Below are 11,350 nucleotides of genomic sequence, written 5' to 3' on the forward strand. Positions count from 1 at the left end.
TGAAACGAGCAACAAACGAGGTTGGTTAAGCGAATAAGTTCCGGCAGAAACCATCTCAGGGTGACTGTCGACGTTAATTCGATTAGCATTGAAGCAATGTAGCGGCGCAGCATGCTGCCACCGCCTAGACTCGTCATGCATGAGGCACATGCTGCAGCCGGGCGCTCATGTCTCGCGCTTCCCTCCGGACAAGCTGCGCCACCTAGCGGTGCCGCCGCGAAGTCCACGCGTGGCGTGTACTGAGAAAACATGGCAGCAAGGGTTCCAAGTGCATAGCGTATCCTTCTACGTTTGAACCGAAGGCTGCACCAACGTGCAATGAGGCGATATATTTCTAAGCTGCAAAACTAATTTATTTCATTTATCTATTTGAAATAGTCTCAAGACCTGAAGGCGTTTCAAAGAGAAACGGTAAGAAAAGAAAAAAAAAGCACAGACAAAAAATACATACTGAATTTAACAGAAAGCAATGGTAGACAGCAGATTTGAAGTTGTTACAATCCGGGATACGAGTGATGGAAGTAGGAAGGCGGTTGCAGTCGATGCTTGTGGATGAAAGATTCGCCAAGCAAGTCCGTATGGCGAGCAGACACTCCCATAAGTTAAAGCTGTGGTGTGGCCTATATTAAATGCAGTTAGAGGGAGAAACAAAAGAAGTCTCTTTCACAAAACACCGCTCGCCTCGCTGAATACATTACGGCGCTTGTGGACGACTTACAGGGTAATCAAGGATACTGAATCGTTGATTCCTGGCTGCGTCTGCGGGCGTACCTATGCTACAGTCCGCCGCATCGCTTTACCAAACGGTAGGCCCGCCACGTTCGTTTTCTTTTTTTTTTCTTCTGCCGGCTTATTTCACTCCGTGGGGCGCAAGAATCACGCAGTATGGGTCGCTGTGGTGATAATCCATTCGAGTGAGCATTCTGGGCCGTACAGCGACCCCGATCAGCCGACCATAAAGGCTCGTGTAAAGGTAAGATCGTGCTCCAAACGCACACAATCCCCAAGAAAAACACGCGTATCTCGATGCCGCTCCGTTAGCCGAGCGTGACTGAGCTCAAGAAAAAGAAATAAACAAATAAAACGTATCACGCCTCTGCGGGCACCGGACTGCCCCTTAAACGGTGCTGTGGTTTTCCAGTGTTACGGACTTTTTGAAAAGCTGCCCTGGGAAGCAAATAAAGAGAGAAAAAGAAAGACCCTATCAAACCGGGAGCGAAAAACAACGCTGGAATGGTTGTGATACGCTTTTCTTCAGGTTTAAGTTTTATTGGAGCTTTATTTTCTTTTTCTCTCTCACAAAACGTCGCTTCACATACGTTATTACAGAGGCCCCAGAGACATGCTGTCTGGGTGACTTCCTGTTAACGTGCAAAGAACATACAAATGTAGGCAGCCAGAAACAGAGCAGCAAATTAGAAACCGGAAATGACAAATAACAATCAAATGCGATCAAATCAAAGTGCGCACCAGTAAGAGCGCTTATAAAAAAAAGTTTCACACTCTAATTAGTGCTAATTTCAGCCGGCGAAGAGAAATTATACGTAAAATTTTTACAGCAGCAAAATAAGACAAAACACAACATTGAGCGTTAAATTTTCGTTTTATTCTCTCTCTTTTCTATTGCGTGTTTGTGCGAAATGCGAAACCACAGCACGTGCATGGCAGCTACGCTGGTTCAGTATCTCTACCAAAAAAGCGAGAGCGTCGTCAAAATTTTCCGTTCTATACTTGGCGCAGTAATTGACCAGAGTAATTGACTTCTTCCTCCCAGAGTTATTTGTTTGTGTTGCCGTCATTTTATGTATTTCGCATACCAGACGGCAAGCAGATTAAGACAGTGCAGTCCACAACGAACCTCCTCATATGCATACAAAAAAAAAAGAAAAGAAAAGAAAGAAAGAAAGCGAAAAGGCGAGAGAAGCAAGACGATCGAGTCTATTGAGTGTGACTACAAGCCTTCCTACGGATATATTCAGCAGCGCTGCGTTTGTAATGTAAACTCTGCTTTGAGTCAACAAACTCATAAAGGTACAATATCTGCGGTAGTGTATGCGAGACCACGTTAACTTGTTAACAGGACTGTTTTTTTCTCGCGCGTCCAATTGCGGCAGCATGGCGACGAGGCGTCATTCACTCTAAGAACAGTTTACACCCTTTCGAGTGCCTCTTCTGATAACGCGCGTGCCGTTCGTTACTGGAAAGTTCCGGGCTCGCAGCGATAAAGAAAGGAAACGCATCAAGGCAGATGACGATTATTTTTGTGTGGCAGAAGGGGCCACCAAAGGGTGTAGACTGTTCTTAGAGTGTTGTGTATCAGCAGTAACGAAGAAAGAAGCTCACAAGGCGGAGGACGAAACTCATTCTGTGCTAAAAATAAAGCTGGCCTTTTGTTTACTGCGAGGAGAACATGAATGCGCTCGTTGGCAACTCGGGACGCCCAGCAGAATGGGAGCAACGGCTGGGCAAAGCGCGAGCGCATTGACTTCACTGGCAGAGCTCGCGCAGCGACTTAAGTGGCTGAAAAGCGCCACGAGAGAGAAGGGTGAAAGAGCTGCTAACAACGGGGATAATAAGAGCCAGCTCTACTTTGGCCGGCTAAAACCGTTCAACGAGGGAGCAAAGTATATGGAGCCGTTATGCCGGACCATGGCCGCTCGCGATAAAGTGGCCGTGTCTGAACCCTGTCACCTTGCACCATAACGTCGAATTTCGCAATGTTCGCGTTTTGGACCTATCAGAGAGGGCCGTAGTAGCCCTATGGGCCAGTCGGAGAGAGAGAGAGAGAGAGGGGAAGAAGGAAAGGCAGGGAGGTTAACCAGACTGAGTCCAGTTTGCTACCCTACACGTGGGGAGGGGAATGGAGAGAGAGAGAGATACTTAGGTGTAGGATGTCCATAGTCGGATGTCTATAGTCGGAGCTGGACAGTCGGAGGTGACACAACCGGTGGTGAATTTGACAACATGCAGAGAGAGAGAGAGAGAGATGAAATAGAGGAAAGGCAGGGAGGCTAACTAGGAAATAAAGAAACGGTTTTCTATTCCCCACTGGAGGGGGGTAGAGGGTGTGTGAGAGGACGTAGCAAGAGGGAAATAGAGGAAACGGAGCACACACACACACACACACACACAATCACTGCTGTTCACAGCACAATATGAGTAACACTTTTCAGTGCTATAGAGCCACTCGTACAGGTTTGTTGTTCGTAAGAACTGCAACAGCGCATTCGTACAGCACTCTGCTGCGACGGCTTGTGAGATCGGTATTCCAAAAATGATTAGCTCTGACAATGGTCTGTCAACATGGCGGAATTTCGATAATGTCCAGATTAGAATCCCCGGTACCGAATTTGAGAGCCGATCAAGCTTAGGAACAAGCTGCGATTTGCCGGTGCACAGACTCTCGATCGTAACGTCCGTCATCAGCTGAGTCTGATCCATCTAACACCAGTCACAGGCTTTGAATGCGCGTCCACGGTGAAGCTGAAGCCATCTCTGCCTTACGTGGAACTGCACGGTTTTGCAGAGGCAAAGTGTAAGGAAGCGCCACCGCCTTTCGGAAACGAATCGCAAGTTCGTCACGGCTGCGTGCTTGCGGAGAACGCGGACAGGCCGTGCAAGCAAAAAGATGTCTCCCCGGCACAAGTTATCTACGCTTGCTTCGCCAAAACAAACGCAACAGGGAACATGGTGTCGAAGAAAGAGGGCGAGAAAGACACGCGATCGGGCAGTCGGCGTTAGAGGAAAACAACTGAGGAGCGAGATCATTAAAAAAAAAAACGGAGCAGGCACGTACGGCGCCAACAGCAAATCGTCCTTCCGCTGCGCTCTCGCTGTGCCCCCCGAGACTGGAGCGTTACACCGGGACGAACAATGGTCCCAGGAGAGGAGACTGCCACTGCAGAAAAGGAGAGAGCAGCCCTCCCAGAATCAAGACGGCGATCTGGGCGAACGCGGACACGCGGACACGCAGTCTAAACAAAAGAGAGTCACCGCCCTCTCCCTCCCCCTCCCCCACTCATAGGCGGCAAAACTTGTACGACAGGCGAAACGCGTGGCGGCACACCAACGAAGGGAGGATATCCGGTGGCGACGCTAGGCAGCGCTACAGCTGGACGCTAAGAGAGAATGGGAGCGACAAGCGACAATGCATCTTCCCTCCCCCTGGCGGACGACACAGAAACTGTAAAGAGAGGGCCCGCGTGGAGGATGAATGCACGAGTCGAGAGGAGGCACGGCCCCGCAACTCCTCGTCACGCTCGGCTGGGAGCTGCGCGAAGCCCGCGGCTGCGTGCGTGTGTTTGTGTCTGCACCAGGCCGAGCGAAGCGAAAGAAGGCGGGGTCCCACTTCTCCAGCGTCCAACGGCGAACGCCTCATTCAATTGCGCTTCGGCCTTCCACGGTGCTGCCAGTTCGACGTCGACGGATACTACACGTCTCGCGCGAGGAGCATACGTGCGGGGTATCAACGGAGCAGTGCGCCCGTCTTCAGATTCACGGTCCCCATTCCTTATTCACGACTTCTGCAGGGCGGTGAGCCTCCGAACGCTTCCTCGGTTGCCTTGGTAGCGTTCCGACGTCATCCTTTCAGCAAGCAACCTGCGTGCGTCTTTCACGAACGTTCCCAGGGACGCGTCGTTCCTCAGGATAGGACCAGTCAGAGCATTCGGAGCATGTGTCGGCGAAAAGGCCACTAGATGACACCAGGGAGATGAGACAACGGAGCTCGCTCAGCTGTGGCTTCGTGCTTGTGACGTCCTTCCCGATGTGGCGGTTATGAAAGACTGGAGTAGACGATTGGATTGTACAGGTGAGTCGGCTTCTATAGCTGCCATGTGCGGCGCGAGCGAGCTTCATAAACTAAAGTTCAACGAAATAATATTTCTCGGCCGCCATGACGAACCGAAGTGCTTGGGCTTAGAAATTCGTCGGCGATGACCTATCACTCGACACATTAAATGTTACTTCCTGGCGCATGGCTCATCAACTGCAGGTGCGGCCGTTTCGCACGATCTGTGCGCACAAAATTTCAGTGCCTACCTCTGCCGAACGTTTCCAGGTTAAGTAATCCTCAAAAGTTTCCGTCCCATACCACGTCAGACTTCAGCTGTAGCTGGGTCGTTGAAACGTGCCTTTCGATATAACTCCGAAGATATGCGTAATAAGAACGAAGGTTCCTCACCCTTACGATGAGCACCTTCAACAGCCCTCCTTGAGGTCGTCGGTGCTTGATGAGCGCTCACTATCCAAGATAAACCCTATTCAGACAAGAAAGCTTGGCTATAGATAGTTAAGTACGGTACTATGCTTCATGATTTAACCATTGCGAAAATAGACTGGACACCGGAAACCAAATATGCACACTGAAGAGACACAACTTCATGCGAATTCCTCTGCAGAAAAGGCTACATTGCAAAGGAATATGCGCCGTTGGGAAACAGTCACCATATAGTGCGCGGGTGAGGATTGTCTTCCCGGGAAACCGCAGCTTTGTCGCCGAGAGCGACTGCCTGAACTATTTCGCGGCACATGAGGAGCCATCGGAGCCAGTCATTGTTGAACACTCACGCATTACCCTCCGGGATACTTTGGCGTGCCACGGCGTCCGGCCTGACGCCTCACTCGAGCGACGGGCATTCTGATGCCACTCTCAGCCAATTAACATTATCTGAAAGCGATGTCGCTCAAAAGTGGTCAACCGAAAAGATGGCCACTGCACTATGCGCGCGCAAGTGTTCTCCACTACAGGGACTAGCCGAACTCAATCGTGCTTTGCTTCGCCCCAGCTGCGGGTGCAGGCGCGCAGAGAGGATGCCGGGACGCTGGATATGCCTCGGACGATGGATATGCCTCGACGCACCATATCCATCGTGGCCTCTGAGATCGCGCGGACGTACCTTGCGCCATTGTATCTCGCAGGTCACGATGCAGGTGCGTAGAGTTTCCCACAAAAGTTAGTAGCGGAAACTCTAGCGCTAGTGTATGCAGGAGCTGGAAGTATGGCGGTTCGGACTGAACGGTAGCGATGAGCAAGTATACATTGGATTTGCCTGAACTTCGCCCTTCTAGAGCTTCAAACGGCTTTGTGACTTGGAAAATCCGTCGTTTTCAACAAAATTTTGAGTTACAAATGTCACAATTCGTAATGCATACGCGCGTGCGCAAGGACTCATTATCTTTCTGTTAAAAATATGCGATTTCTTGGAAATTTCGAAATTGCAAGAGCAATAATTAACGTCACAAGAAAGCCCGAAGTCGGAGGACTAGACACATCTATGAATGCTGGACAGATAATTCTTTTAAAGAGTTACTAAATGAACGCTGTAGTAATACCCGCGTGTACCGGCCGCAGAGACCATTCACAAGAGATTCGTTGGTTAGGGTGACGGGCGCACGTTTAGCAATGCTTTCGGAGTCTCCAGCAGCTTTTAGAGATTGTGTCATCCGTTAAAGGACCCTGTACGGCCTACAAATGATCTTAGCCGTCGTCTTCTTTCAATCCCATAAAAAAAAAGAGAGAGAAACAAAGAAAACGACGAGTAAGCAGTTGCATACAATTCACGCATGGTCGTTCGCACTGCACCGTGGTGTCGTCACGACTATCGTAACGGCGCGCGGGTCTTCTGCATGCTCGACCGCTGTCGTCTTGCTTGAGGTCACATCAAGGCCATTCGAACAGGTGTCCTCATTAAGGCTGCAGGAGCCTAAGTGAAAAACAATGCCTATCGCGCCTTAAGCTCTCACCTTGCCAACGTGCGAACATTAAAATTCCTAAGAATGTCGCGGACATGACAAGGAGGAGGGAATTACATGGCACCCATTTTTGAAAAGTTTTCCCTCAGCGCACACTTTCTGAGGGATACACGCGCACTTTAGTTACGATTATTAGCTACTTAACCAGCCGTGGTTGCTCAGTGGCTATGGTGTTGGGCTGCTGAGCACGAGGTCGCGGGATCGAATCCCGGCCACGGCGGCCGCATTTCGATGGAGGCGAAATGCGAAAACACCTGTGCACTTAGATTTAGGTGCACGTTAAAGAACCCCAGGTGGTCGAAATTTCCGGAGTCCTCCACTACGGCGTGCCTCATAATCAGAAAGTGGGTTTGGCACGTAAAACACCATAATTTAATTTTAATTACTTTTTAGCTTCAGCGCATAAGTAGCAGAAGACTTGCAACACAGAGAAGGAACACATAGCCTTCTTTTTTTTTTATCATGGTGACTTTTCAGTGACTTTGCCCTTGCCGATTTCGCCTATTTCAGGAACTTATCTTAATAAATTTGTTCGCAGAAAATAGCCCTTTGGCTTCTTGCGTTGCCAGAAGAGGATGGCGCCGGTACCATCATAATAAACTTTTATGTGTGTTCTTTTTTTTTGCACTCTTACCCCCCCCCCCCCCAACCCCATCTTTCAATAAACCTTAAACTTTTCCGAAGAAAAATTGTAGAACCAGCTTCACTTCGTAAACTTCACAAAACGATCTTGAGTGTTGGTAGGTATCAAAGCTTCAGGGTCTAGTGATACCTATACGTCTGTAAATTAATTAAAGATTATAACGACAATATTATAACGGAAATGGTGGTGGCGACTCTCTTCCACAAAGTATGACCGCGACCGTTTGCTCTCCAAGCAAGTTAAGGTCAGAAAATGTTAAATGGCAGAAGAAAGCGTGCTGTAGGTACTTCACTGGAAATTAAAATTGTACTATACAGCTCGTTTGGCATAAGTACGGCTCATACACTATTAACATAAAAGAGCCACGTTGGTTCCGACATTATATCTATTCTCCGTAAAAACGCACAACTAGATTATTATTTTAGCAGAGTGAACTGCTGGGCTAGTTGGTTATCCGACATAATAAACAAGTTTTGCGCTAAGACCACACACCTTGTCGCCTTTCTTGTGTGTGTGTGTGTGTGTGCGTGTGTGTGTGTGTGTGTGTGTATGTGTGTGTGTGTGTGTGTGTGTGTGTGAGTGTGTGTGTGTGTGTGTGTGTGTGTGTGTGTGTGTGTGTGTGTGTGTGTGTGGTCTTGGCGCAAAACTCGTTTATTATCTCAATTATTATATTCGCAAATATAAATTCAGTAAGATGTTAACGCTTTGCTTCTCATCCATCACGTTTCGTCAAGCCTAGCATATATATAGTAACCAAGACGCAGTTTCAGATTAAAGAACGTTGACAGAAGTTTCCCTAAGACGTGATGTCTTGGAATCGAATAGAATTATGCAAGTCATTAAGGCAAAGTCGTGGATGTTAAATAGGCGCTGTGGGGGCTTTTTTCTTTTCATTTGACATTACGGTAAAACACCAGAGCGTAAGCTTTCAGCCTGGACTGCTATCTGCCTAGATTAGATTGTCACATGCTAATTTTTCTTTGTCTCTTCAACTAAATTGTATATACAGGTTATATGAGCTTGACGTTCACGTGATTTTGAAAATAAGGGACAACTATGCACAAACGCAATCTAATTACATTAAATTATTGAAATTCCTACATGTCTCTCATTAGTCGAAACATTTATTACCCCTGCATACTTAACCATGTAAAACTTATTGATCAACTTTGGAGCTATGTGCGTCTAGTAAAAGACGTGTTAAATATAAAATTTTAATAGGTGGTGAATAACAGCAAAACCGCGTTTCTTACACGTGCTATTGTGTAGGTCCTACTTTAAAGTAGCAACCTTTTCAATCGGCATGTCTGTATTGCTTGGTCCTGAAATTTATGTTTTTTTTTCTTCGCGCAAGTTTCTTTACGTTTACACACACTGAAATCAATGTTCGCGACGAATGAAATCCTGGTGGAACAGACAAGCGCTAACCACAGGTATTGCGTTTCGTTCACCCCTAGGACTGCTCGTTATTTTTTAACATCACGCGGAAATTTAGTTGGAACAACCTGCCCATCCCTTTGCGCACGATGGCCAAGCCTTGCGATTATTAAAAATTTTGTTCGGAGCGTTGGAACGCTATATGTAGCATCAGTGCGGTCATGACCGCTTCACGCCAGGGCTGTGACGACAAAGTCACAAACATATTGGCTACGTGAACGAGAGGCAATGAATAGCGCAAAACGCCTTCTTTTTGTCCTATTGTTACTTTCATTCTCGTGCAGGCGATACAAACAAATGCGGTGTACTATATTTAAGAACGCATCCTTTATATTTCAAGCTATGTGTGCGCATGGCAATGATGAAGAAGTAAACAGCCATCCCTTGCACCAGAGATCAGCGTCCCTAGGGGACACCTTGTCACTTAAACAGACACAGCTGTTCAGAGCAATGAAGGACAGGTTGCCTTCATCAGCCAGACACACCCCGGTTTCAGGACACTTGCAGTTACATGGCCGAAGCAACATATTTTTCGTTACTTGAGCTGAAGGCTATCCACGATGCGATCACAGCTGTTCGCAAATTGACAAACGATTGACGCCGGTGAGATCCATGCTGACATGCTCACTGCTTTGAAGTAGTTCAAAAAGGTTAAAAAAAGAAAACGTGTATATGTGAAGAGATTCACAGACCCATGGTAGAGTGTATAAGCGCGACTGGACGAGGACGAAGAAGGAAACAGATACACAGACACAGCGCTTCACTTTCAACTATATGTTTTATTTTCGCACGCATCGATAACTATATACCGTGCGAGCGGAAACAAACGTGACAGCAAAAAAAGAACATTGAGTGGTACATTTCGTTGAACCGGACACGTGTGCAAGGCAAGGGAAAAAAGGGAAAAAAAACATCTACTACAATTGTCACGAAGACAAACCAAGGAATCGTATCTCCTTTTCCGAAAGTGATACCGAAGGCTTGCTTACGCACTTTTGCTGTAATTTTGCTATCTCGTATGCCTCTACAATCTCCCTCGTCATCCTGCTATGAGCCTTATACAGAACGGAAGTGCTTTCAAACAGGGGCTTGCAGGAACAATCTCGGCAGTGAATGCCCAAGTGACCCGAGATTACCTTATTGACATTGTAATGATGCTCCCTTAATCTCTCGTTGATGCATCTGCCGGTTTGACCATCTGCCGGTTTGTTTTAACCAAGATTCACAGACTTCGCATGTCATCGCATTTCGCCATTGAAGTCCACTGGGTGCAGAGTCACTGTCACAGCCACTATAGCAATACAGCCGACAAGATCAGCCATTCTCATTCTTCGCCTGACGGCTCACCTACTTCCCTTCCTTTCGATCCACGCTCCACATTTGTAGCCCGAAGATCTTCTTCTCCGACGTGACACACGAATTCTAATCACCCCCAAGTGTCTATGCTCCCTTTCTCGTAAGCTAACTCTGGTGAAGGACGCCTCTTTCCGGAGACTTCGTGCTGGGGCGGCCCCTACCCCTTCCGTAACCTGGGGGCACGGGGCCCAGAAATTGAAGACCCTGTGAAATGCCCGAACTGCTTTGCCCCCTCGTCTGCAACGGATGTTGGACATCTGTGGCAAATACCACAAGAGAAAAACCTGCGTAGAGGTGCTGGGATACGAACAGCTAGCCCAATAGACTACGAGCGGTTAATTCCGGCGAGATAAGTTACGCGGGCCACTTACGCAGCTTCTGAGCGAGGAAAGACTGCACGAGTGAGTGCGTGAGTGCTAATGAGTGCTATGCCAAATGGAAAATCGTGCGTTTAAGAACAAAGGAATGACAGGAGCACACCAAAGTTTTCTGACAGGATACTTTACTAACACTATAGGCAGGACTTACAACTCCATGTAGTGGGAACAAAAAGAAAACAGTGCCCGAATATATCAGGTATTATCTATACATGTACTCCAAACAAACCTTCTATATACTAGACTGACGACTACATATTTAAAGCTACGCGCATGCACATGAATGAAGGGAAGAAACAGTTTAACGTCTTCTGATAGGACACCTTACAAACAATGGACAAACCTTACAACTGCTATAATGAGCACAAAAAGTCCAAAAACGAAGCCAGCCAGGAAACCATCTATCAGTCAAAGCAAAACAAACGGCTTTCTGGGAATCAAACACAGCCTCAAACTTGCACACAGAAACAGTAGTTCATTGTTCCGATGGTTCGCTTGAGCGCTCGGCAGCTCATGATCCAAGAAGGCAAAACGCTCGATCATGGCGACTTCCCCGTCAACGCGGTGTCGCGGGCAGAGCCGCCGCCTTCCTTCAGAGCGCCGTAGAAGGGTCGGAACAGGCAACCCGCGGGCCACAACTCGGCCCTCAGGAGACCGTCGAAATCGGGCTCGTCCACAGCCACGTGGAACGAGGAGTAGGTGTCGTGCTTGGACGGCAACTTCGTGCACGCGCACGGTCGCGCACCGCCCGTCACGCTGTCGACGTAGTCGGAGACGCTCTCGG

Source organism: Dermacentor albipictus, chromosome 7, assembly GCF_038994185.2.
Source record: "Dermacentor albipictus isolate Rhodes 1998 colony chromosome 7, USDA_Dalb.pri_finalv2, whole genome shotgun sequence".
NCBI lineage: Eukaryota > Metazoa > Arthropoda > Arachnida > Ixodida > Ixodidae > Dermacentor > Dermacentor albipictus.